Below are 27,745 nucleotides of genomic sequence, written 5' to 3'. Positions count from 1 at the left end.
ATAGATCCAGATTTGTAATACCAATTTGTGGAAATTGTTTCTCCATCACTTAGTTATTTCAGATCTATACCTTCCTTACCAGCATAGGAGGTTTAGTTTTTAGAAAATGATAATCCGGCAGGTACCATTAGTCCCCTCTTAAACCGCCGATTTGTTTATCTTTGTAACCCTTCCAGTGTCAGACTCCGGTTTAACATGTGTATATGCCTCAACGTCTTTTCCTTTGATCTTGTGATGCTTTATACTTGTCGGTCATAAATCATAAACCGGCATTTAATCTTTTCTTTCAGCTTTTCCTTGAAATGGCCAAGCAATTTTACTCATGTAATTGGGTTCTGTCCCGGGTTACCGAGGAACAGTTGAACTGCTTAGTCAACATGGGCGCTTTAGCAAAAAAGGAGGCCATCCACTGGAGGGTCCCTGGCCCGAAAAATTCTCCTGAGCCTAAGGACGGAGAAGTGATTGTGTTTGTTGACCATCTGGGCCGAGGGTTTAGCCCTCCCGGATCAAAAAAATTCCGAGATGTGCTTGCTAGCTTCCAACTCCATCCTCAAGACATTGGACCAAACTCCGTGTCCAATATTTTCAATTTCCAAGTATTTTGTGAGGCTTATCTTCAAGAAGAGCCCACGGTTGAACTGTTTAGGGATTTCTTCTACTTGAACCATTGTACAAAATTTACAGACGAACCCAATAGTAAACTTGGCGGGATGGCAATTCAGAAAAGGAAAGACGTCAACTTCCCTCATGCTAAGCATCACAGTCACCCCAAGGACTGGAATCAGACTTGGTTTTACTGCCGAGATACATCTCCAACTGATGAAAATCCTTTGCCGGGTTATCGTCCTCATCGGCTTAGCAACACACATCCATTTCCCCAACGTCTTAGCGCCAAGGAACGATCCAACTATGCACCACAACTTTCAAAGCTTTGGGCCTTCGTTGCAAACGATTTAACATGCGTCAATTTTGTTCGTTGCTGGATCGCCTGGAGCATTCTGCCTTTAAGTCGACGCCCCGGTCTAATGTGTGAGTACACAGGGGGCTTGAAAGATCCTCAACGACATATTGACATTCAGCTAACAAAAAATGAAATTACTGAAGCTGTTAAGAAGATATTGGATGAATCGGTGGCTATCTGCAGCAAAACAGGGCTGAATCCCTTCTGTGCTTCCAATAAACCGCCAGCTGTAAGAATCATATAGCTCCTGCTTTAATTCAATCCTTTTAAATATCCCCTCTAAATTTTGTCAATTTTTGACAGGGTGGTGATCCATTCTGGAAGAAGAAACCACAGGACAAACCGGCCAAGACGCCTCGCCCCAAGACCAAGGTTACTAAAAAAACCTGCCAAGAAGAAAAACGCTGAACCCTCTGAACCGAACGTTGATGATGACCTGGATAATCCGGACTCAGAGGTACAACTTGACTCTCTTGGTTCATTTTTCGTACACCTCATTGACAATGACTATTATCAGGATGATGCTGAAGGCAGCCAAGCCGATGACGCAGAGGTAATTATTCTTTCCTCCAGTTCAGATCCTCTGCCAACACAGAAAATCCGTCAAGCAAAATGGAAAGTAAGATTTTCTCACCCCCTAGCTCACTTGGACCCAAACTTTCTTTTGAAGAAGCAGCAACACAAAGCTCGCCGCACAACCCGGCACAGCGGCCAAGTGGTCACTTCAGCCGGTTTATCGAACACTCCGGTTCTGAAACGTCGATCTAAGGTCTCACATACTTCTGATACTTCTTATCCCACGGCAGGTTATTTCCAACAACCTCTTAATCCGTCTGATTCAAATTATCAGGGAACGCCTCATTCATCATCTGGCGAGTCAACGGCCACACAGCTCCCTCCTCTTAAGACTGTTCCTGGGTAAACACTTTAAACTTAACCTTTTGACGCTTTATACTTGCATGTTATACTAACCTTTACATCTTTTCCTTTTAGAGCCAATGCCAGGCCCAGAAAAAAGGCCAAACTGAATAAACCAGCGGACGATAACCCGGCTGAAGATAACCCAGAACAGTTTGAGCCGAACGCTGATGACATACATGATGATTCGCCACCAGAATACCATGATACCTTTGCTGAACCGATGGAAGAGGATCCCACCGGCCGTGCTACTGACCCGCCAAGCCCAGCCAAAGCCGCAGATAAACCGCCAAGCCCGGCCAAAGCCGTTGAGGAACAATCAGACGACGTCATTATTACTCGCGTCGGCCACACCACCCCTGGCAATCCTATCGCTTTATCAAAGCATAGTGCCAAGGAAGAGTTTTCTGCTATGGACAAGGGCAAGTGGAAAACGGATTTATCCAGCTATGCCCACCTCAATGCTCAAGAGATTCATTCTGGTTTCTTGAACCGCCTTATACCAGTCGCGACTATGAAGCTGGTTTAGTAGGCCTGATGAAGGAGCGATATGAGGTAAACACTATTTAACTCTTCATAATTGTTTCTCTTGTTCAATTTCGACTATCAACTCCAGCAGCCCCCAAGGGCCGGTTTATGATATAAAAATGAACCGGGACTTCGTAATACTTCAAATTTTGCCTGCATAGCCCCCAAGGGATCGGTTTATACTTTTAGGATGAATCGGTACCTTCCTATCATGAAGCTTCCAAAACTCTTGATAACCATCTTTGTAAACCGGTTGATGAAGAAAAATCCATAATTTTGTCTTGAGCAAATATACATTAGCCCCCAAGTGCCAAGAGTATAACTTGTTATGTGCTTGGGACTTAAAATGTCAGTTGAGAAAAGCCATGTGCATTAGCCCCCAAGTGCCAAGTGTATAACCTGTTATGTGCTTGGGACTTTCAACATGAACTACTGACTTATTAAATGTCGCTTGCAGGCTGATCTGAGCCAAAAAGAATCTCAAATCGCCGACCTTTAGGAAAATATTAAGTCCCAGCAAGCTGAAACCTCCAAGGCTAAAGAGGAGCTGACTGGCGCTTTAACTACTATGGAACAACTGAAGGAAAGCTTCAAAAGTGAACGAGCAGGATGGGATACTGAAAAAGCAGCTCTGCTAAAACGGGCGGAGGACACTGAAACAGCTCTTAAACCGATAGCAGAAGAATTGACTAGCTTGAAGCGGCAAATCAATGCCATGACCACTGCTGTATTGGGTAAGTACCTTTATGATAAGCTTCAATATGTATTATCCCATAAACTGCCGGTTTATCAATATGTTCGACGTAGGATCCCGCATTACACACCTGGGCTCTGATATGCAGAAGAAGCTAAAGGCTGCCTATACTCTTATAGAGCAATTATATTCCGGCGCCCAACGGGCCATTTGCACTGCTGCTCATAACAAACCGCCCCCAACCTTGATGTGACGCCCTCGATTCAATCGTACACTAATCATACACGCAAATGTGTACGATCAAGATCAAGGACTCACGGGAAGATACCACAACACAACTCTAGACACAAATTAAAATAATACAAGCTTTAATTTACAAGCCAGGGGCCTCGAGGGCTCGAATACATAAGCTCGAATACACAAGAGTCAGCGGAAGCCACAATATCTGAGTACAGACATAAGTTAGACAAGTTTGTCTTAAGAAGGCTAGCACAAAAGCAGCAATGATCGAAAAAGCAAGGCCTCCTGCCTGGGAGCCTCCTAACTACTCCTGGTCGTCGGTGGTCTCCACGTAGTAGTATGCATCGGCGGTGGCATCTGGCTCCTGGGCTCCGACATCTGGTTGCATCAACCGGAAAAGAAGAAGAAAGGGGGAAAAGGGGGGGAGCAAAGCAACCGTGAGTACTCATCCAAAGTACTCGCAAGCAAGGATCTACACTACATATGCAACATTATCAAAGGAAGGTTGTATATGTGGACTGGGCTGCAGAAATGCCAGAATAGAGAGAAGGCCTAGTCCTATCGAAGACTAGCATCTTCTAGAAAATCACCATCTTGCAGCAACATGAGGGAGTAGAGTAGCATAAAGTAAAGTAGTAGTGTTATCAACCTCGTCCAGAGATCCTTTCTCGACTCCCTGCGAGAAAGCAATCCCAGAGCCATACTATCCAGTTATCATCACAATCCAATTCTCATCACCATCCAGTTCTAGTTGTATCGATCGGGATACAACTCCAAGTGTCTGTTACCGTAGGAAAGGTTATCGATAGATGTTTTCTTCCCTGCAGGGGTGCACCAACTTACCCACCACGCTCGATTAACTCCGGCCGGACACACTTTCCTGGGTCATGCCCGGCCTCGGCCAAACAATACGCTGCAACCCGACCTAGGCTTAATAGAGAGGTCAGCACGCCGGACTAAACCTATGCCCCCAGGGGTCATGGGCCATCTCCGCGGGAACTCCTGCACGTTGCGTACGCGGCCGGTGAGCAGACCTAGCTACCTCCTTCAACAAGGCAGGTGCTTACGCAGTCCAACCCGGCGCGCGCCGCTCAGTCGCTGACGTCTATTAAGCTTCGACTGATGTATACGACGCAGAACGCCCATACTATGCCCACGTGATGGTTAGTGCTATCAGGCCAGAGGCCCCTCGGATCAAATATCCAAATCGTAGTGGATTAGGAACGCGCGGTAACAAGCAGAGACTCACGAAAGATGTGACCCCGTTGCCCCGTCTCGAGGACTTGCGGCAAGGGCTAGGAATGCCCGGCCACGCCTCGTAATTATCTCGCGGGCATCCTCCAGGTTAACCCGTCTCCACATCACTCACAATTAAGCTCGCGCGGGTACCCCTCAGGGTCGACCCGTCTTTAGTAACATGGTTCAGTGTAAAGTCATAGTAACCATAGTAACTGTGTGTCCAAACATCAAGGGGAAAACCCGAGGAATCACCCCCGAGGTTCACACTTGAGGGGTTGCACGACAGAGTTGTATCGGAAGTGGTTAAGGAGGAAATCACCCTCGATGACCACGACCGAATAGCTACACTACAGGGTTAACATCAGAAGTGCTGAAGAGGTCTCACCCTTGGCACTCGATAGTAACCCAGTAGTGTCGAGCAACTAAGGGGAAAGTGATGTGCGGTGCCGGGGCCTGGTCTTCGACCCCGTTGATCGGGTCTTTGATGATGAAGCAGGGGCAACAAGGACAAGGTGGGGGTCACTGATGGATCACTAACCAACCTATACTAAGCAGTTTAGGATAAACAAGTAAGGTACAACAGCAGATACAAAAGCAGGCTATGCATCAGAATAGGAGCAAACAATTACAATAGCAAAATCTAATGCAAGCATGAGAGAAAGGGAATGGGCGATATCGGGATGATCAAAGGGGGGGGGGGGCTTGCCTGGTTGCTCAGACGAGGAGGGGGGTCGTCGGTGACGTAGTCGACCATAGTGGCATCGGCAGCCATCACGGGGTCTACCGAAGAGAAAAGGGGGGAGAAACAGTAAATACATAGCAAGCAAGAGCATAACAGGACAACAGGCAGAGTTAGACATGTTCTAACACGGTGCTACACGCTACTGGCGAAGGGGGTAACATCCGGGAATGCTTTCCTGAAGTTTGGCATTTTTGGACAGACGAACCGGAGGGAAAAAGTTCGATGTTTGCTATGCTAAGGACGTGTGGCGGACGAACGGGTCGTGTATCCGGGTTCGTCTCGTTGTTCTGAGCAACTTTCATGTACAAAGTTTTTCCATCCGAGTTATGGATTATTTTATATGATTTTCTAAAATTTAATTGAATTTTTGAAATTATTATGTTTAGTTTAAACCAAATTAACCAAGTCAAATTGACTAGTCAAAATGGTAGGTGTGGCCCACATGTCATAGACTATCTACCTAAACAATTAAATAAACCTAAATTATTTAATGGGGCCTACATGTCATCTACTACTAGACTAACCTAGCACTAATTAATACTACTTAGTAATACTTTTTTTTCGAGAGCACGCGAAAAGCGTGCCTTACTTTTATAGAAGAAAGCAGAAAAGCAATGTACAAGAGACCTTGGGTGAATACAGGCAAACCCCCAAGACCAACACCCCAACACACCCCCTAACTAATGCAAGCCTACTGTCTCAGAAAACCCAGCAAAACGTCCTTCTCCTAGGCCGGCCGCCTTCCACTCCCGCAGCTCTCCAGTAATAGACCTCGCCAGATCCGGCGCATTAAGCTGCTGGTTAGTTCTACTAAAGACTCTCGCATTACGCTGTTTTCATAGAGCCCAAATCACCGCAATCACCACCGTGTCAAAGCCCCTCTTGGCGTCACGGCTCCATCTTGCATGTTGTGCCAACCATCAATCCAAGAGTTGATCCTGCACATCCGGAATGGCTGCCTGCAAGCCCAAAGCATCAAACATGATATGCCACTACCTAGTAATACTAATCTAAGCATGCATTATTAGACTAGCTAGCCACATGCACGGCGCGCACCTACACAGCCCTTCACACAGACACACACACACAAAGCACGCACACACACCACGTTGCACACACACGGCACGGCCATGGCCTTTAGCAGGCACCAGCAGCAGAGCAACACTAGCAGTAGCAGCCGCGACAACTAGCGGGAGAAGCAGTAGTAAGCAGCAGCACCACGCAACAGTAGGCAAGAGCAGCGGCGGCGGCTAGGAATAGCAGGAGCAGTAGGAAAAAGCAGCGCAGCAGCATGCATCAGTAGGCGGCGGTGAGAGCGGGATGCTGCGGGGTGACGCCGACGCGACCGGGCGAAGGCAGGCGCGGCCCCGGCGGGCGCGGCCGGCGCCAGCGGGCGTGAATGGCGGCGGCGGACAGGGCCAACAGCGGCGCAGCAGTAGACGACCTTGAGGCCAGGCGCGGGCGAGACGCAGCAAGCTAGGCGAGGCCGGAGGCGAGCAAGCGCGGCCAGGGCGTGGCCCAAACGTCCGGCAGCAGCAAGTAGGCATGGCCATGGGCAGCAGCACCACGTACGCGTACGCGTACGCGTACGCGGACGAGCTCGGAGATGGCGGCTACGGCAACAAATCAAGGGGGTAATGAAGGAGGATGGACGCGGCTCACTGCGAGGGAGGTCGTGGACGTGCTCGGAACCGCCGGGAGGCGCCGGTGGTGGAGATCGACGGCTATGGTGGGGGCGGCTGACAGGAGAAGACCGCGCGATGGCGAGGCAGCAGGCCGTCCGAGCTCCAACCGATAGGCGATGGCGACGGAGACGACGATGGCGGAGCTCCTGGACGTCTTGGCGCGACGAAGGGAGGCCGGTGGCCACGAGATCGACGACGATGACGACGACCGCGAGCTCGGCCTCTTCCAGGTCGTCGAATATGAGCGAGGGAGAGGGGGATTTGGGGACTAGGGTTGTCTCACGCATCGGGGAGACTTTTTTTTGAAACTATGGTGATTTTTATAGCAAATTCGGAAACTATACACCCTAATGCAGAAAAATCAAAAGTATCACTCTGTCGGCTTTCTGTTGGCTGAAGAGGGACTTTTCGGCTTACCATTGGCCGAAGAGGAACTTTTCGGCCTACCGCTGGCTAAAAAGGACTTTTCGGCCAACAGTTGGCCAAAGAGTCTCTCTTTGGCCAACACCGGCTTTACTGTTTTAGAAAAATCATATCAATTAGGATTTTTAGTATTTTAATTTGATTCTTTTTGCATTAGATTAGAAATTTTATGAAGTTTCTGTAGATATCAAGTTTGACTAGATTTGAAAGTTTGAATTTGAATTTTTATGAATTTATTCAAATCACTAGATTACCTATAATTTGAGCTAGGAGTACTTTTTTAGATGGTTCTTTTTGCTACTGGTTCTTTTTGACTTTGTTTATCAGTAGTAATTAATTGGTGAATTTTAGGATTATTTAAAATTAGGTTTTCACGAAAACAACTCTGTTTTAGTGTTTTATAGGTTTTATACTATTTCTTTTAATTTTAATTGCTTTAAATTGTTTTCTTTATTTTTTTGACATGTTCTTTTAGTTTTTGTTAAGTTATTAGTAGATATTTTATTTGTAGTCTTTTTTTGTATTTTATTTTCTTTATCCTCCATTTTCTTTCCCGTCGTTCTTTCCCTCCATTTTCTCCCACTATTTTCTTTGCCGCCATTTTCTCCCGTCATTCTTTGCCGCCATTCTCTCCCACCATTCTTTGCCTCCATTTTCTTTCTCGTCATTTTATTTGCCGCCATTCTCTCCCTTCATTTTCTCCCGCCATTTTATTTCCTGCCATTCTCTCCCGTCATTTTCTTTCCCACTATTTTCTTGTATTTTTTTTCATGTATAAAACGGCAATGGCTGTACAGGATTTATAAGGAACTTTTAAATATAAACTCCTATGAAGCTCAAAACAAGTTTTCTAGTAGGATAAAAGAAAAAAATACAAAAAAGTACTACAAATAAAATAGCTACTGATAACTAAACAGAAACAAAAAGAATATGTCAAAAAAACTAAAGAAAACAATTTAAAGCAATTAAAATTAAAAGAAATGGCATAAAACCTATAAAACACTAAAACAGAACTGTTTTTATAAAAAACTAATTTTAAATAATTATAAAATTCGCCAATTAATTACTACTGATAAACAAAGTCACAAAGAACCAGTGGAAAAAAGAATCATCTGAAAAAAATACTCCTAGCTCAAATTATAGGCAATCTAGTGATTTGAGCAACTTCATGAAAATTCAAATTCAAACTTTCAAATCTGGTCAAACTTGATATCTACAGAAACTTCATAAAATTTCTAATCTAATGCAAAAAGAATCAAATTAAAATACAAAAAATCCTAATTGATATGAATTTTCTAAAACAGTAGAGCAGGTGTTGGCCGAAAAGGGACTCTTTGGCCAACGGTTGGCCTAAAAGTCCTTTTTGGCCAACGGTTGGCCGAAAAGTCCTTTTTGGCCAACGGTTGGCCGAAAAGTCTCTCTTCGGCCAACATGAGGCCGATAGGGTGATATTTTTGATTTTTCTGCATTAGGGTGTATAATTTTCGAATTTGCTATAAAAAATCATCATAGTTTCAAAAAAAATCCATCAGGGAGGGCCTTATACGCATCGGGGGCTCGCTAGATGGTTGACACGGCGGCCATGGCGACGCGGATGCGTGCCACGCACATTCCCTGCCTTTTTTTGAGAAATCTCGCCATCTTTATTCATCCAAAACCATGGTCATAGGTACAAGGTTTGGGTCATGAGGATTGCCCAACCACACATGCCTACCTACGCCTAGATTACAAGCAAACTTGGCAAGATTATGAGCCTCAAAATTAAAATTCCTACGCTCAAAAATAAAGAAACTGGCATTAAAACTATTACAACGGCTTGATATTTCATGTACTATAGCTGCATTTGGACCTCCTGTCCCCTTAGTAATATCATTAACCGCTTCTTGGCAATCCGAAGCAACACAGATATTTTGAACGGCCAAATCATTTGCTAGCGATAATGCTTCACGACATGCAAAGGTCTCCAGAATTAAAGGGTCATTGATACCTCGGAAGACCACAACCGAAGATCCCAAATATTGGCCCGTTTGATCTCTGCACATTGCCGCGACAGCTCCTCCATGTTGTGATCTTACAATAGCAGCATCTACATTAATCTTTATAGAACCATTGCGTGGTGGGAGCCAGCGTTTAAGCTGAGCCGTTGGAGGTGCTCTTTGCTCCCTATGTCCCTGCCCACTTTCAAGTTGGCCCAACTCAGATATAAAATTGTCCACAAAACGGATTGTTTGCTGAGGGCTCTGAAACAAAGACTCATACACTGCCTTGCGTCTAGCATACCAGATCGACCATAGAGTAACAGCCATCCTTGTGAAGCTCGCTTGATCCAGTTCGTCGCTGAGCTCAAACAGCCAGAGTCTTGCATTAGGTTCTTCATTAGCTGTCATGCGTGAGACAAGTTCATCGTCGGTCAGCGCCCAAATGCACCTGGACATAGTGTAAGAGACAAGGGCATGTCTCCATGAATCTTGGCATCCACACAGCGGACACACATCCACGCACAGTCCCTGCCTTCTTCTCTGTATTGAGATTGAAGGAGGCTTGTGGTGGGCTGGGCCTAATACTGTAGTAATAGGCCTTTAGTGCACAGTAGACCTTTAGTATTTTCCCTTTTTCCAGTTGTCTGTTTTTTTATTAACAAAAGTTGTATAAAAATAATTAGGGCTGCCAAAACACTTTTGATAAATGTGGAACTAGGCCACATAAATACTTTGTGAATTATGAAACTGCCACAAACTGTTTCAAGGCATTTGGAAGTGACTAGGTATTTCTAGAAACTAAAATAAGGCAAGATAAATGTTGCTGGACCGCCAAAATAGAATCCAGGGGCATTTTGTGAATTTTGGTGAGGTTGGTTCCAATTTTATAATTGCATTGGGATTATTTGCAACAGTAGGAACATTTTAGTTCCTAGAATTTGAACAACTTTTATTTATCACTTTGAATTTGAATTTATTTCAGAGAGGATTTTGATAGGAGGTGTTTATCCACTGTGATAGAAAATGGAATAAGGTGATGACTTAGCATGATCAGAGGATGATTACTGTAGTGTGATGTTGGGGATGTTACACTTGATCAAGGAAACACTTGAGAAGCTGCCAATGCTGCCTGCCCGGTTGGACAAGTTAAAAAGATCAGCTGCAAGGTCGGGTGCTCTGACTGCGCTAATCCGGGCTAAAGCTTGGGTACCAGATCTTGACTCAGCGGATATAGGAAGCGGCTATATGATACGTCTCCATCGTATCTATAATTTTTGATTGTTCCATGCCAATATTCTACAACTTTCATATACTTTTGGCAACTTTTTATACTATTTTTGGGACTAACATATTGATCCAGTGCCCAGTGCCAGCTCCTGTTTGTTGCATGTTTTTTGTTTCGCAGAATATCCATAACAAACGGAGTCCAAACGGGATAAAAACTGACGAAGATTTTTTTGGAATATATATGATTTTTGGGAAGAAAAATCCACGCGATATGGTGCCCGAGGTGGCCACGAGGCAGGGGGCGCGCCCCTGACCCTCGTGGGCCACCCGTAAGGCAGTTGATGCCCTTCTTTCGCCGTAAGAAAGCTAATATCCGGATAGAGATCGTGTTAAACTTTCAGCCCAATCGGAGTTATGGATCTCCGGGAATATAAGAAACGGTGAAAGGGAAGAATACGAGAACGCAGAAACAGAGAGAGACAGAGAGACAGATCCAATCTCGGAGGGGCTCTCACCCCTCCCGTGCCATGAAGGCCATGGACCATAGGGGAAACCCTTCTCCCATCTAGGGAGGAGGTCAAGGAAGAAGGAGGGGTGGGGGCTCTCTCCCCCTCGCTTCCGGTGGCACCGGAGTGCCACCGGGGGCCATCATCATCACCGCGATCTACACCAACACCTACGCCATGTTCACCAACATCTCCATCACCTTCCCCCCTCTATCTATAGCGGTCCACTCTCCCGCAACCCGCTGTACCCTCTACTTGAACATGGTGCTTTATGCTTCATATTATTATCCAATGATGTGTTGCCATCCTATGATGTCTGAGTAGATTTTCATTGTCCTATCGGTGGTTGATGAATTGCTATGATTGATTTAATTTGCTTGTGGTTATGTTGCTGTCCTTTGGTGCCCATCATATGATTGCGCGCATGGATCACACCCTAGGGTTAGTTGTATGTTGATAGGACTATATATTGGAGGGCAAAAGTGACAGAAGTTTCAACCTAGCATAGAAATTGATGCATACGGGATTGAAGGGGGACCAATATACCTTAATGCTATGGTTGGGTTTTACCTTAATGAACATTAGTAGTTGTGGATGCTTGCTAATAGTTCCAATCATAAGTGCATAGAATTCCAAGTCAGGGATGACATGCTAGCAGTGGCCTCTCCCACATAATACTTGCTATCGGTCTAGTAAAGTAGTCAATTGCTTAAGGGCAATTTCGCAACTCCTACCACCACTTTTCCACACTCGCTATATTTACTTTATTGTTTCTTTATCTAAACAGCCCCTAATTTTTATTTACTTGCTCTCTATTATCTTGCAAACCTATCCAACAACACCTACAAAATACTTCTAGTTTCATACTTGTTCTAGGTAAAGCAAACGCCAAGCGTGCGTAGAGTTGTATCGGTGGTCGATAGAACTTGAGGGAATATTTGTTCTGCCTTTAGCTCCTCGCTGGGTTCGACACTCTTACTTATCGGAAGCTGTTGCGATCCCCTATACTTGTGGGTTATCAAGACCTTTTTCTGGCGCCGTTGCCGGGGACCAATAGCGTGGGGTGAATATTCTCGTGTGTGCTTGTTTGCTTTATCACTAAGTAATTTTTATTTGCTGTTCTTAGTTGTTTTCTATCTTTAGTTATGGGTAGGAAATGTAAAATACCAAAAAAATAGTTGTACCTACTAAACTAATGGTTGAAGAACCACTCAAAATCTATCACACTGCTGAAGCTTATTACTTGGATCATCTTCGATCCCTATGTGCTCGTGCTGGAACCCCAACTAGCTTAGTTGAGGGAAAATACTTAGATGAGCATGCTTGTTATGTGCGACACCGAATATCTGAAAAAGGGGAAATTTTACCGGGTCAAATTCATCGTTTGCAATGCTATGCTTGGAATTTATGTGAAATATATGATTTTACTTGTTGTTCTGAAAACCCTAAGAAACACCTTCCCTATCAATGTGAGTTTAGTGATAATGGAATCGTATCTTCATATGCTAAGGGTGTTTATAATTACTATGATGTTCAACAAATTGAAGAATTTGTTGCTTTTAAGGGTGCTTATGAAATTGCTTCTTTGATTGAAAAGTGTGATGCTACTCTTTACAAATCTGAAAATTGTTCCATACTTAAATATTGCTATGATAATTATGCTTCTAATGCCTATGTTGAACCATATATTGAGGACTACTCCGCTATCCAAGAAGAGACTAATATTTTGCAGGAGTCTATGGAAGAAGAAATTGATGAAACTGTGAGCTCATTGGATGAAAAAGATGATGAGGAGAGCGAAGAACAAAAGGAGGAAGAGCGGATTAGCTACCCATTCCCACCTTCTAATGAGAGTAACTCTTCAACTCATACATTGTTTAATTTCCCTTCGTACTTACTGAAGGATGATTGCTATGATAATTGCTATGATCCCGTTGATTCTTTTGAAATATCCCTTTTTGATGATGCTTGCTATGCTTGTGGCTAAGATGCCAATATGATTATGCTTATGGAGATGAACTTGCTATAGTTCCTTATGTTTAACATGAAATTGTTGCTATTGCACCCACACATGATAGTCCTATTATCTTTTTGAATTCTCTCGACTACACTATATCGGAGAAGTTTGCACTTATTAAGGATTATATTGATGGGTTGTGTTTTACTATTACACATGATAATTTTGATGAATATAATATGCATGTGCTTGTTGCTCCTACTTGCAATTATTATGAGAGAGGAACTACATCTCTGCCTCTTTATGTTTCCAATACAACAAATTTGTAAGAAACTGTTTACACTATGCATTGGCCTTTACCATGTGTGCATGAATTGTTCTTTTATGACATGCCGATGCATAGGAAGAGATTTAGACTTTGTTGTTACATGATATATGTTACTTTGTGCTCACTACTAAATTACAAATCATTGTTAATTAAAATTGGCTTTGATATACCTTGGGATCTGGGTGGATCCATTACTTGAGCACTATATGCCTAGCTTAATGGCTTTAAAGAAAGCGATGTCAGGGAGACAACCCGGAAGTTTTAGAGAGTCATTTATTTCTGTTGAGTGATTTTATATAGTTTAAAACAACAAAAATAAATAGGGGAACCCAAAACTTTTTCAAAAAGGAAAGCGAAAGTGAGAAAGACAAGCATTGTTGAAGTGGGAGCTAGCCTTGAACTTTGTTCATGCTCATGGAAACTTTGTGAATCTTGATTACAGAAACTTTTCAATAAAAATAATTATCCCCTTGTACAATTCCAGTTTATTATAAAAATAATGTGCCAAGGTTTGCCTTTAGGACGTTTACATTTGCTTGATGGCTTGTACGGTGTAGGACAGAAACTTTGGCTGTAGTGCGCGATTTTACATTTTTTGCTGGAACGTCAAATGGTTCTGATTCTTTTTGAAATGTCTTACTATAAATTTTTTTTATTTTTCCTAATTTTCGTAGAATTTTTCAAGTATCATAAGTATGGTGAATGTTCAGATTATTAAAGACTGTTCTGTTTTAGACAGATTCTGTTTTTGATGCATAGTTTGCTTGTTTTGATGAAACTATCGATTCATATCAGTGGATTAAGCCATGAAAAAGTTATATTACAGTAGACTCAATGCAAAACAAAATATGAATTGGTTTGCAACAGTACTTAGAGTAGTGATTTGCTTCATTATACTAACGGATCTTACCGAGTTTTCTGTTGAAGTTTTGTGTGGATGAAGTGTTCGATGATCGAGAAGGTCTCGATGTGAGAAGAAGGAAGAGAGGCAAGAGCTCAAGCTTGGGGATGCCCGAGGCACCCCAAGTAAATATTCAAGGAGACTCAAGCGTCTAAGCTTGGGGATGCCCCGGAAGGCATCCCCTCTTTCTTCAACAAGCATCGGTATGTTTTCGGATTCGTTTCGTTCATGCGATATGTGCAAACTTGGAGCGTCTTTTGCATTTAGTTTTCATTTTTCTTTTATGCACCATCCTGATATGAGATAGTCCTGGGTTGATTTATAGAATTCTCATTGCATTTCACTTATATCTTTTGAGTATGACTTTATAGAATGCTTCATGTGCTTCGCTTATATCATTTGAAGATTGGATTGCCTGTTTCTCTTTACATAGAAAACCGCCATTTGTAGAATGCACTTTTGCTTCACTTATATTTGTTAGAGCGTGGGCATATCTTTTGTAGAAAGAATTAAAATCTCTTGCTTCACTTATATCTATTTAGAGAGATGACAGGAACTGGTCATTCACATAGTTAGTCATAAAATCCTACATAAAACTTGTAGATCACTGAATATGATATGTTTGATTCCTTGCAATAGTTTTGCGATATAAAGATGGTGATACTAGAGTCATGCTAGTGGGTAGTTGTGGATCGTAGAAATACTTGTGTTGAGGTTTGTGATTCCCGTAGCATGCACGTATGGTTAACCGTTATGTAACAAAGTCGGAGCATGATTTATTTATTGATTGCCTTCCTTATGAGTGGCGGTCGGGGACGAGCGATGGTCTTTTCCTACCAATCTATCCCCATAGGAGCATGCGCGTAGTACTTTGTTTCGATGACTAATAGATTTTTGCAATAAGTATGTGAGTTCTTTATGACTAATGTTGAGTCCATGGATTATACGCACTCTCAACCTTCCACCATTGCTAGCCTCTCTAGTATCGCGCAACTTTCGTTGGTACCTTAAACCCACCATATATCTTCCTCAAAACAGCCACCATACCTACCTATCATGGCATTTCCATAGCCATTCCGAGATATATTGCCATGCAACTTCCAACATCATCATATACATGACTTGAGCATTCATTGTCATATTGCTTTGCATGATCGTAAGATAGCTAGCATGATGTTTTCATGGCTTGTCCGTTTTTTGATGTCATTGCTACGCTAGATCATTGCACATCCCGGTACACCTCCGGAGGCATCCATATAGAGTCATACTTTGTTCTAGACATTGAGTTGTAATATTGAGTTGTAAGTAAATAAAAGTGTGATGACCATCATTATTAGAGCATTGCCCCAGTGAGGAAAGGATGATGGAGACTATGATTCCCCCGTAAGTCGGGATGAGACTCCGGACTTTACAAAAAAATAAAAGAGGCCAAAGAAGCCTACCAAAAAATATAAAAACAAAAAAATGAGAGAAAAAGAGAGAAGGGGCAGTGCTACTATCCTTTTTCCACACTTGTGCTTCAAAGTAGCACCATGTTCTTCATATAGAGAGTCTCTTGAGCTATCACTTTCATATACTAGTGGGAATTTTCATTATAAAACTTGGCTTGCATATTCCGATGATGGGCTTCCTCAAATGCCCGAGGTCTTCATGAGCAAGCAAGTTGGATGCACACCCACTTAGTTTTAGTTGGAGCTTTCATACACTTATAGCTCTAGTGCATCCGTTGCATGGCAATCCCTACTCACTCACATTGATATCTATTGATGGGCATCTCCATAGCCCGTTGATACGCCTAGTTGATGTAAGACTATCTTCTCTTTCTTGTCTTCTCCACCATTCTATTCTATTCCACCTATAGTGCTATGTCCATGGCTCACGCTCATGTATTGCGTGAAAGTTGAAAAGGTTTGAGAACGTCAAAAGTATGAAACAATTGCTTGGCTTGTCATCGGGGTTGTGCATGATGTGAATATTTTGTGTGGTGAAGATGGAGCATAGCCAGACTATATGATTTTGTAGGGATAACTTTCTTTGGCCATGTTATTTTGAAAAGACATGATTGCTTTATTAGTAGGCTTGAAGTATTATTGTTTTTATGTCAAATGATAGACTATTGCTTTGAATCACTCGTATCTTAATATTCATGCCATGATTAGATATGTGATCAAGATTATGCTAGGTAGCATTCCACATCAAAAAATATCTTTTTTATCATTTACCTACTCGAGGACGAGCAAGAATTAAGCTTGGGGATGCTGATATGTCTCTGTCGTATCTATAATTTTTTATTGTTCCATGCCAATATTATTCAACTTTCATATACTTTTGGCAACTTTTTATACTATTTTTGGGACTAACATATTGATCCAGTGCCCAGTGCCAGTTCCTGTTTGTTGCATGTTTTTTGTTTCGCAGAATATCCATATCAAACGGAGTCCAAACGGGATAAAAACTGACGGAGATTTTTTTTGGAATATATATGATTTTTGGGAAGAAAAATCCACGCGAGACGGTGCCCGAGGCGGCCACAAGGCAGGGGGGCGCGCCTGCCCCCCTAGGCGCGCCCCTGACCCTCGTGGGCCACCCGTAAGGCGGTTGATGCCCTTCTTTCGCCACAAGAAAGCTAATATCCGGATAGAGATCGTGTTAAAATTTCAGCCCAATCAGAGTTATGGATCTCCAGGAATATAAGAAACGGTGAAAGGGAAGAATCTGAGAACGCGGAAACAGAGAGAGACAGAGAGACAGATCCAATCTCGGAGGGGCTCTCGCCCCTCCTGTGCCATGGAGGCCATGGACCAGAGGGGAAACCCTTCTCCCATCTAGGGAGAAGGTCAAGGAAGAAGAAGAAGGAGGGGGGCTCTCTCCCCCTCGCTTCCGGTGGCACCGAAGTGCCACCGGGGGCCATCATCATCACCGCGATCTACACCAACACCTACGCCATCTTCACCAACATCTCCATCACCTTCCCCCATCTATCTACAGCGGTCCACTCTCCCGCAACCCGCTGTACCCTCTACTTGAACATGGTGATTTATGCTTCATATTATTATCCAATGATGTGTTGCCATCCTATGATGTCTGAGTAGATTTTCGTTGTCCTATCGGTGGTTGATGAATTGCTATGATTGATTTAATTTTCTTGTGGTTATGTTGCTGTCCTTTGGTGCCCATCATATGATTGCGCGCGTGGATCACACCCTAGGGTTAGTTGTATGTTGATAGGACTATGTATTGGAGGGCAAAAGTGACAGAAGCTTCAACCTAGCATAGAAATTGATGCATACGGGATTGAAGGGGGACCAATATACCTTAATGCTATGGTTGGGTTTTACCTTAATGAACATTAGTAGTTGCGGATGCTTTCTAATAGTTCCAATCATAAGTGCATAGAATTCCAAGTCAGGGATGACATGCTAGCAGTGGCCTCTCCCACATAATACTTGCTATCAGTCTAGTAAAGTAGTCAATTGCTTAAGGGCAATTTCGCAACTCCTACCACCACTTTTCCACACTCGCTATATTTACTTTATTGTTTCTTTATCTAAACAGCCCCTAATTTTTATTTACTTGCTCTTTATTATCTTGCAAACCTATCCAACAACACCTACAAAATACTTCTAGTTTCATACTTGTTCTAGGTAAAGCAAACGTCAAGCATGCGTAGAGTTGTATCGGTGGTCGATAGAACTTGAGGGAATATTTGTTCTGCCTTTAGCTCCTCGTTGGGTTTGACACTCTTACTTATCGAAAACTGTTGCGATCCCCTATACTTGTGGGTTATCACTATACGAGCCTAAAGGAAGACGATTCAAAGTTTAACAATGATGATCTTCGAAGGTAGACAAAGGAAATGCGCCCCTTAGCAAGCAAATTGGCTGAAGAAATAGATCTTTTGCATTATCAGGCGGTTTATGATACTGACAACACACGACTTCCTGCGCCAACTCATGATGTGGAAGATCTTATCCCGCCAATCCGTAAGCATACCTAAGCCCCTGATGTTGACCCCTCCACCCTTATAAGCGTCGAAGCTGTATTCAAGGCCCTAACTGGAATCGACTGGACAACCATTGACTTCCAGCTGCTGGGTAGAGAGGAGGAGGATGAACTGGCACAGGATGACCCACAGCCGTCAAGTTAGCCCGAAGAATCATGATCCGGAGACCGGTTTAGCCCTTTGCTTGGAAAAAAACAATTGTCCTTTTGGGCATCAAAGCGCCTTGTAATAGGCTAGTTTAAACACTTGGTTTCTATGCCATCATGCATATTCACTTTTGCCTGATACTGTGAATCCGCCATGATTTATGTTATGTCTGCTTATGATCCTTAGTAGCTTTATTGAATTTGTTTCTGCATATGACAAGTATAAAGTGCCCTGGCAGTTTATCGCCAGGCGGGTCATAACGCCCAACATATAACCCAGGTTTATAACCAGGCTGTAAATAATAATAATCAAATATGAAATATATCATACCTGTGATATTGAATCACATCATTGGCTTACCAACGTTCTGTAGTAAGGGTGATAACCCAAATCTTGAGTACTGATAACCCCTCCTTACTTTGCTGGCTTATAATAAAACCATGCCGGGTTGTAATAAACACCGGATTATTTGTGTATCATACTGGCGACTTGTAGTCAAAGCCAAACCGGGTCAATCAACACCGGTTTACATCTGATTGTAAACTGACGATTTATAATCGACAACCAAGCCGGGTCAATAGATACCAGCAATATTCTCAATTTGTTCGGCCAACTTATAGTCAACAGCCAAGCCGGGTCAATAAGCACCGGATTATAACTGATCATGAACTGACAACTTATAGTTGAAAGCCAAGCCGGGTCAATAAATGCCGGTTTATCATAACATATTATAAACTTCATCAAAGGAGAAAAAACTTGGCAAATAAAAACATAAAATGAACATGCGAGGCTTTTCATGGGCTGCCAGGCCACCGAGTTAAACCATTTTACAGAGCCTTTTAAGATGGACCCCACATTAACCAATCATCGTTTTAACTTTGACAAGTTCAGGGTCTATGAGATTGAGTTGTCAAACATCCGGCGGGTCATACCAGGATTACCTGGACGGAGTGGCTTACTTAAAAAGGCAGGATAACCCGGGGTTTTAGGTGAATACACCTGGCTTCCAAGCCTGGCTTGATAGCCTATTACAAGGGTGTAGACTCTTTGTTCTTTGAAAAGCAAAGAGCCCCCAAGCAATATTTTGAGCTATTCTCAGTGGGTGCCTATGTTTGAGTTGTGCTTTTGCAACACTCTCTTTGGCCCCCACGTGATTTCCTTTTTGGCTTTAAGACAATCAAGAGGTGTAGCTATGGTTCAAATACAACCAAGCCCCCAAGTGATTTCCCTGGTGGCCTTATGCCGATCAAGAGGTGTAGCTATAGTTCTAATACGACCAAGCCCCAGGTGTTTTTTTATACATATGGCTTTATAAGCCAGATCAATGGGTAACCAGAACTCTGCTTTATAAACAGAAGCCCCCATGTAATCACACACGATGTCAGAAAAACAACAAAGACCCTGCTTTAGCTGAGGCTCCGGTTTATTATATTGATCATAATATATACATTGTCATAACTATGTACATAAGAAGAGCCTGTGGCTCAAGTATAGTAAGGCCGAAGATGAGCTATATTCCACGGCCGTTGGGTCCTCCTCCGATTTACGTGAGTCTTTGTGCTCTCGAACATCGATAAGGTAGTATGATTCGTTGTGCAGATTTTTGTTGACCACAAAAGGTCCTTCCCAAGGTGGGGACAACTTGTGCATATCAGTCTGATCCTGGATGAGCCAGGGCACCAGATCACCTTCTTGAAAAGTTTTGGTTTTAACCCGGCGGGTGTGATAACGATGCAGGTCTTGATGGTAAATCGCCGGACGAGCCGCTGCAATATCACGCTCCTCATCTAACAGGTCAAGTGAATCCCGACGTGCTTTCTCATTATCAGCTTCAACATAAGCCGCCACATGGGGTGAGTCATGATGGATGTCACTAGGGAGAACCGCCTCTGCTCCGTAAACCATGAAGAAAGGTGTGTAACCCGTAGATCTGTTCGGTGTGGTATTGATGCTCCATAACACAGAAGGTAACTCCTCCACCCAACAACCCGGCGTCCGCTTTAAAGGAACCATAAGCCGGGGCTTGATGCCTCTCAAAATCTCTTGATTGGCTCTCTCTACTTGACCATTAGATTGGGGGTGAGCCACTGATGACACGTCAAGCCGGATGTGCTCACATTGACAAAATTCTTCCATAGCACCCTTGGACATATTAGTACCATTATCGGTTATGATGCTGTGTGGAAAACCAAAATGGAAGATCACCTTTTTGATGAATTGAACTGCCGTAGTTGCATCACACTTACTGACTGCCTCTGCCTCCACCCACTTGGTGAATTTATCAACCGCCACCAAAAGGTGGGTCTTCTTGTCCTTGGACCTCTTAAAGGGCCCAACCATATCCAGCCCCAAGTTGCAAACGGCCAAGTAATTGGAATCATCCTCAACTCTTGAGCCAGAATATGGGCTTGGCGTGAAAATTTCTGACAACCATCGCACTTTTTCACCAAGTCCTCAGCGTCAGCATGAGCCGTCAACCAATAGAAGCCATGACGAAAAGCTTTGGCTACCAAGGATTTTGAACCGGCATGGTGACCACAATCTCCTTCGTGGATCTCACGCAAAATCTCACAGCCTTCTTCAGGAGATAAGCAACACTGAAACGCCCCTGTTACACTGCAATGATGCAATTCCCCATTGACAATAGTCATTGACTTGGACCGCCGAATTATCTGCCTGGCCAAGGTTTCATCCTCCGGTAACTCGCCCTGGTTCATATACACCAAATATGGGACTGTCCAATCTGGGATAACATGAAGAGCCGCCACCAATTGAGCATCCGGGTCAGGAACAGCCAAATCCTCCTTTGTAGGTAGCTTGACCGACGGGTTATGCAAAACATCCAAAAAAATATTAGGTGGTACCGATTTACGTTGAGAGCCCAAACGACATAAAGCGTCCGCTGCTTCATTCTTTCGCCGGTCTACATGGTCGACCTGATAACCCTTGAAATGACCAGCCACCATGTCCACCTCTCATCGATACGTCACCATGAGTGGATCCTTGGAATCCCAAGTGCCAGACACTTGTTGAGCTACCAGGTCTGAGTCACCAAAGCACTTAACCCGGCTTAAATTCATCTCCTTAGACATTCGAAGACCATGGAGCAAGGCCTCATATTCAGCTGCATTGTTAGTGCAAGGGAACATTAAATGGAGAACATAACAAAATGTATCACCTCGTGGGGAAGTTAATACGACTCCAGCCCCGAGCCCTCCAATTGTCTAGACCCATCAAAATGAATAGTCCAATAAGTGTTATCTGGCTTTTCCTCCGGTGCCTGCAACTCTGTCCAGTCATTGATGAAATCCACAAGTGCTTGGGACTTGATCGCTGTGCGAGGCATATATTTTAACCCGTGAGGTCCAAGCTCAATGGCCTATTTGGCAACCTGGCCAGTTGCTTCCCTGTTTTTGATGATATCCCCCAAGGGGGCAGAACTGACCACAGTGATAGGATGACCCTGAAAATACTGCTTGAGCTTCCAGCTTGCCATGAAAACTCCATACACCAGTTTTTGCCAATGTGGGTACCTTTGTTTGGATTCAATAAGCACATCACTGATATAATAAACCAACCGTTGAACCGGATACTCCTTCCCAGCCTCCTTGCGCTCTACCACAATGGCCACACTAACAGCACGGGCATTAGCAGCCACATATAACAAAAGTTGTTCTTTATCGACCGGAGCCGCAAGGACAGGTCGCTCAGCTAACTGTTTCTTCAAGTCCTCAAATGTCGCATTAGCAGCATCACTCCAGACAAAAGTGTCTGTCTTCTTCATCATTTGATACAGAGGGATTGCTTTTCTCCCAAACGGCTGATAAACCAGCTCAATGCTGCAACACGACCCGCCAGACGCTGAACATCGTTAATACACGCCGGTTTAGCCAGAGACGTAATAGCTTTGATCTTTTATGGATTAGCGTCAATGCCCCTGTTAGACACTAGAAAACCCAAGAGCTTGCCTGCCGGAACACCAAAAACACACTTGGCCGAATTAAGCATCATCTTATAGACCCGGAGATTATCAAAGGTTTCCTTTAAGTCATCTATTAACGTCTCCTCTTTTCTGGACTTCACCACAATATCATCTACATAAGCATGAACATTGTGCCCGATCTGATTATGAAGGCAATTCTGCACACAATGCTGATAAGTCGCCTGGGCACTCTTGAGCCCAAAAGGCATAGATACATAGCAGAAGGCTCCAAAGGGAGTAATAAAAGCTATCTTCTCCTGGTCTTTGACTGCCATTTTGATCTGATGATAACCAGAATAAGCGTCCAGAAAACACAAATGGTCAGAACCCGCTGTAGCATCAATCATTTGATCAATACGAGGAAGAGCAAAGGGATCAGCTGGACAAGCCTTGTTCAAATCGATGTAGTCCACACACATACGCCAAGTGCCGTTCTTCTTAAGTACCAGCACCGGATTAGCTAGCCACTCAAGGTGAAAAACCTCCACAATAAACCCTGCTGCCAAGAGCTGGGCTACCTCCTCACCAATAGCCTTGCGCCTTTCTTCATTGAAGCGGCGGAGAAACTGCCTGATCGGTTTAAACTTAGGATCTATATTAAGAGTGTGCTCAGCGAGTTCCCTCGGTACACCTGGCATTTCAGAAGGTTTCCATGCAAAGATGTCCTTGTTCTGACGGATGAACTGGATGAGCGCGCTTTCCTATTTCAGATCCAGGTTGGCGCTGATGCTGAACTACCTGGATGAATTGCCAGGAACAAAGTCAACAAACTTAGTCTCCTCAGCCGATTTAAACTTCAAAGCCGGATCATGCTCTGTAGTTGGCTTTTTCAGAGAAGTCATATCTGCCGGATCAACATTGTCCTTGTAGAACTTCAACTCCTATGTTGCACAAACCGACTCAGCATAGGCCGCATCACCTTCTTCACATTCCAAAGCAATCTTCCGGCTCTCATGCACTGTGATGGTCCCCTTATGACCTGGCATCTTAAGCTGCAGATAAACATAACAGGGCCTTGCCATGAACTTAGCATAGCCGGCCATCCAAACAGGGCATGATACGGGCTCTTGATTTTCACCACTTCAAAAGTCAATGTCTCTGATCTTGAATCATGATCATCTCCAAAAGCAACCTCTAGATCTATCTTACCAACTAGGTACGCCGATTTACCAGGCACCACACCATGAAAAACGGTGTTCGACGGTTTAAGATTTTTATCTGTCAACCCCATGCGACGGAAGGTTTCATAATAAAGGATATTGATACTGCTCCCTCCATCCATGAGTACCTTTGTGAACTTATACCCCCCAACCTGAGGTGCCACCACTAATGCTAGATGACCCGGATTATCAACCCGAGGTGGATGATCCTCTCGACTCCACAAAATGGGTTGTTCAGACCAGCACAAATAACGGGGCACTGCCGGTTCAACGGAGTTTACTGCCCTTTTATGAAGCTTCTGATCGCGCTTACATAAGCTAGTGGTGAAGACATGGTATTGCCCACTATTCAACTGCTTCGGATTACTCTGATAACCCGATTGTTGCTGCCGCTGACTCCCTTGATGATTATAACCACCCTGGTTGCCCTGACTGCCTTGATTGCCATGTCCAGTTTGGTTGCCTTGAAATCCTCAACCGGAGCTGCCTCCACCATAACCCAGCCCATGAGAACCGCCTCCTGAACCGTCGGGCGGTCCATGGTCCTATTGGAAAATATTCGAATTTTTGAACTCCCGCATAGTAAAGCAATCCTTCCAAAGGTGCGTACCTGGCCTTTCTCGCGACCCGTGCTTTGGGCAAGGCTGGTTTAACAGGCGCTCAAGATTGGGACCTGATCCTCCATTCCGCGGGGGCGGTTTACCCTTATGGCGCTGACCATTATCCTACGTGTTGGTGTTCGCCACAAAATCCAAACTGTTATCTGCCTTGCGCTTATCGTTGTTCCCATGACCCGCCGGGTTATGCTGCCGCCCCTTGGTACTTCCATTCTTCTTTCCCTTCCCCGGCTTTTCATCATCAGACTCAGGGTCCTTGGTACTATCCGAGTCGGCATACTTAACCAGAGATGCCATAAGCGTTGCCATGTCATTGCAGTGACGCTTGAGTCTTCCCAACTTCAGCTTCAAAGGCGTAAACCGGCAATTACCTTCCAATGTTAAGACTGGCGTATCAGCATTGATGCGGTTTGATGAATGCAGAATAGCTGAGACTCGCTTCACCCAATGGGTTGTAGACTCCCCTTCCTCTTGAACACAGGCGGCTAGGTCCATAATTGACATGGGCTGCTTGCACGTATCTTTGAAATTCTGGATAAACCGGCTTTTTAACTCAGCCCATGACCCAACGGAGTTAGCTGGTAAACTTTTCAGCCAGGTACGAGTTGTTCTTTCCAGCATCATGGTGAAGTACTTAGCACATGCCGCATCATCCACGTCCAGCATCTCCATCGCCATCTCATAGCTCTCGACCCATGATTCAGGGGGTAAATCGGCAGTGTAATTGGGCACCTTATGAGGACCCTTGAAATCCTTGGGCAGCCACACGTTACGTAAGGCCGGGGTGAGACATGGCACCCCCAAAGAACTGAAAACCACACCTAGTTCCACCGAAATGGTTGGACGAACCGGAGTAAGCTGACGGGCCACGTATTGCGCTGCTAACTTGGCTTCTCGACGTGCTCTACCGTGATCCACCAGATCCTGGGCATTAGCACCGCCGCCCGCCGGGTTATGCCCAAGCGGCGGGTTACGGTTTCGTGCACTGCTTGACATAGCCGGCTCATCAATATGACTCCTGTAGCTCCGACTTGGGCGGGGGGTGGAATGAATCCTCTCGCGGCTGTACGAATAAGCCTGCTGTTGGGTTAAAGCTGTCTGAAGGAGCTCTCTAGCCCGTCGTGTTTCAACTGTTACTAGAGACTCGCCTTCGACCGGGAGAGCTGCCAATCGTGAAGCGGTGGCAACGATGTTATCCAACGGGTTAGAGTAATGACCCAGAGGCGTTGAGACGGGCTGTGACATGACATTGTTCTGACAAGGCAGATCCATCGTGCGCGGCTGAACCGGCGCCCCCGTTCCAGGTGCCTCCACCCGGTTTACCACTAGCTGGTTACTGGTTCCTGCCCCTGGCGTGTTAAAGAGATTCCTTGCCTCGTAAACCAGAGGCGGGTGAGACCGGTACCTTCTCCTCATGACATCGTTTGATGCGCTCTGATCCAGCATAAGCCGGTAAGCCTGTGCCTCTAACTCGGCCCGCTCTGTGGCCATTGATACGTCTCCAACGTATCTATAATTTTTGATTGTTCCATGCTATTATATTATCTGTTTTGGATGTTTATGGGATTTATTATGCATTTTTATATTATTTTTGGGACTAACCTATTAACCCAGAGCCCAGTGCTAGTTTCTGTTTTTCTTTGTTTTAGAGTATCGCAGAAAAGGAAAATCAAATGGAGTCCAATTGACCTGAAACTTCACGGAACTTATTTTTGGACCAGAAGAAGCCCACGGAGTATCGGAGATGGACCAGGAGAGTCCCGCCCCCCCACGAGGCCCACCCCCCTGGGCGCACCCCCTTGCCTCGTGGACAGCCCGGAGATCCACCGACATACTTCTTCCTCCCATATATACCCATATACCCTAAAAACTTCGAGGAGCACAATAGATCGGGAGTTCCGCCACCAGAAGCCTCCGTAGGCACCGAAAACCAATCTAGACCCGTTCTGGCACCCTGCTGGAGGGGGGAAACCCTCTCCGGTGGCCATCTTCATCATCCCGGTGCTCTCCATGACGAGGAGGGAGTAGTTCTCCCTCGGGGCTGAGGGTATGTACCAGTAGCTATGTGTTTGATCTCTCTCTCTCTCTCTCTCTCGTGTTCTAGAGGTGATACGATCTTGATGTATCGCGAGCTTTGCTATTATAGTTGGATCTTATAATGTTTCTCCCCCCCCCCTCTACTCTCTTGTAATGATTGAGTTTTCCCTTTGAAGTTATCTTATCGGATTGAGTCTTAAAGGATTTGAGAACACTTGATATATGTCTTGCGTGGGATACTCGTGGTGACAATGGGGTATTCTATTGATCCACTTGATGTATGTTTTGGTGATCAACTTGCGGGTTCCGCCCATGAACCTATGCATAGGGGTTGGCACACGTTTTCGTCTTGACTCTCCGGTAGAAACTTTGGGGCACTCTTTGAGGTTCTATGTGTTGGTTGAATAGATGAATCTGAGATTGTGTGATGCATATCGTATAATCATACCCACGGATACTTGAGGTGACAGTGGAGTATCTAGGTGACATTAGGGTTTTGGTTGATTTGTGTCTTAAGGTGTTATTCTAGTACGAACTCTAGGGCTGTTTGTGACACTTATAGGAATAGCCCAACGGATTGATTGGAAAGAATAACTTTGAGGTGGTTTCGTACCCTACCATAATCTCTTCGTTTGTTCTCCGCTATTAGTGACTTTGGAGTGACTCTTTGTTGCATGTTGAGGGATAGTTATGTGATCCAATTATGTTATTATTGTTGAAAGGACTTGCACTAGTGAAAGTATGAACCCTAGGCCTTGTTTCAATGCATTGCAATACCGCTTATGCTCACTTTTATCATTAGTTACCTTGCTGTTTTTATATTTTCAGATTACAAAAACTATTATCTACTATCCATATTGCACTTGTATCACCATCTCTTCGCCGAACTAGTGCACTTATACAATTTACTATTGTATTGGGTGTGTTGGGGACACAAGAGACTCTTTGTTATTTGGTTTCAGGGTTGCTGGAGAGAGACCATCTTCATCCTACGCCTCCTACGGATTGATAAACCTTAGGTCATCCACTTGAGGGAAATTTGCTACTGTCCAACAAACATCTGCACTTGGAGGCCCAACAACGTCTACAAGAAGAAGGTTGTGTAGTAGACATCAAGCTCTTTTCTGGCGCCGTTGCCGGGGAGGTTAGCGCTTGAAGGTATATATTTAGATCTTGCAATCGAATCTTTTTGTTTCTTGTTTTATCACTAGTTTAGTCTATAAAAGAAAACTACAAAAAATGGAATTGAGGGTACCTCATATGCTTCATCTTTTTAATATCTTTCATGAGAATAAGGATTCCGATAATTGTGCTCAAGTGCTAAAAGAAGAATGCATTAAAATGTTTGGCACTAAATATTTGAATGATGAGCATGATTGCAATATTGTTAGTATGAATTCCTTGAATATCCATGATACTAATGATATGCAAAGCCACAAGCTTGGGGAAGCTATGTTTGATGAAGATGATA

The 27,745-nt window shown here is 44.2% G+C and overlaps 1 long non-coding RNA gene across 1 annotated transcript; it reads right to left on the bottom strand.

The window, feature by feature from the left end:
* Positions 1-3,448: 3,448 nt before the first annotated feature.
* Positions 3,449-7,320, bottom strand: LOC147976096 (uncharacterized). Its single transcript, XR_015601314.1, has 3 exons — positions 6,985-7,320; positions 5,287-5,360; positions 3,449-3,719 (listed from the first exon to the last, which is right to left on the bottom strand). It is a non-coding gene; the product is annotated as an uncharacterized LOC147976096 (long non-coding RNA).
* Positions 7,321-27,745: the final 20,425 nt, after the last annotated feature.

Source organism: Triticum urartu, chromosome 4A, assembly GCF_056163025.1.
Source record: "Triticum urartu cultivar PI428250 chromosome 4A, HENAU_Tu73, whole genome shotgun sequence".
NCBI lineage: Eukaryota > Viridiplantae > Streptophyta > Magnoliopsida > Poales > Poaceae > Triticum > Triticum urartu.
The sequence above is the reverse complement of the archived record's forward strand: the minus strand, read 5'-3'. Positions and strand labels throughout refer to the sequence as shown.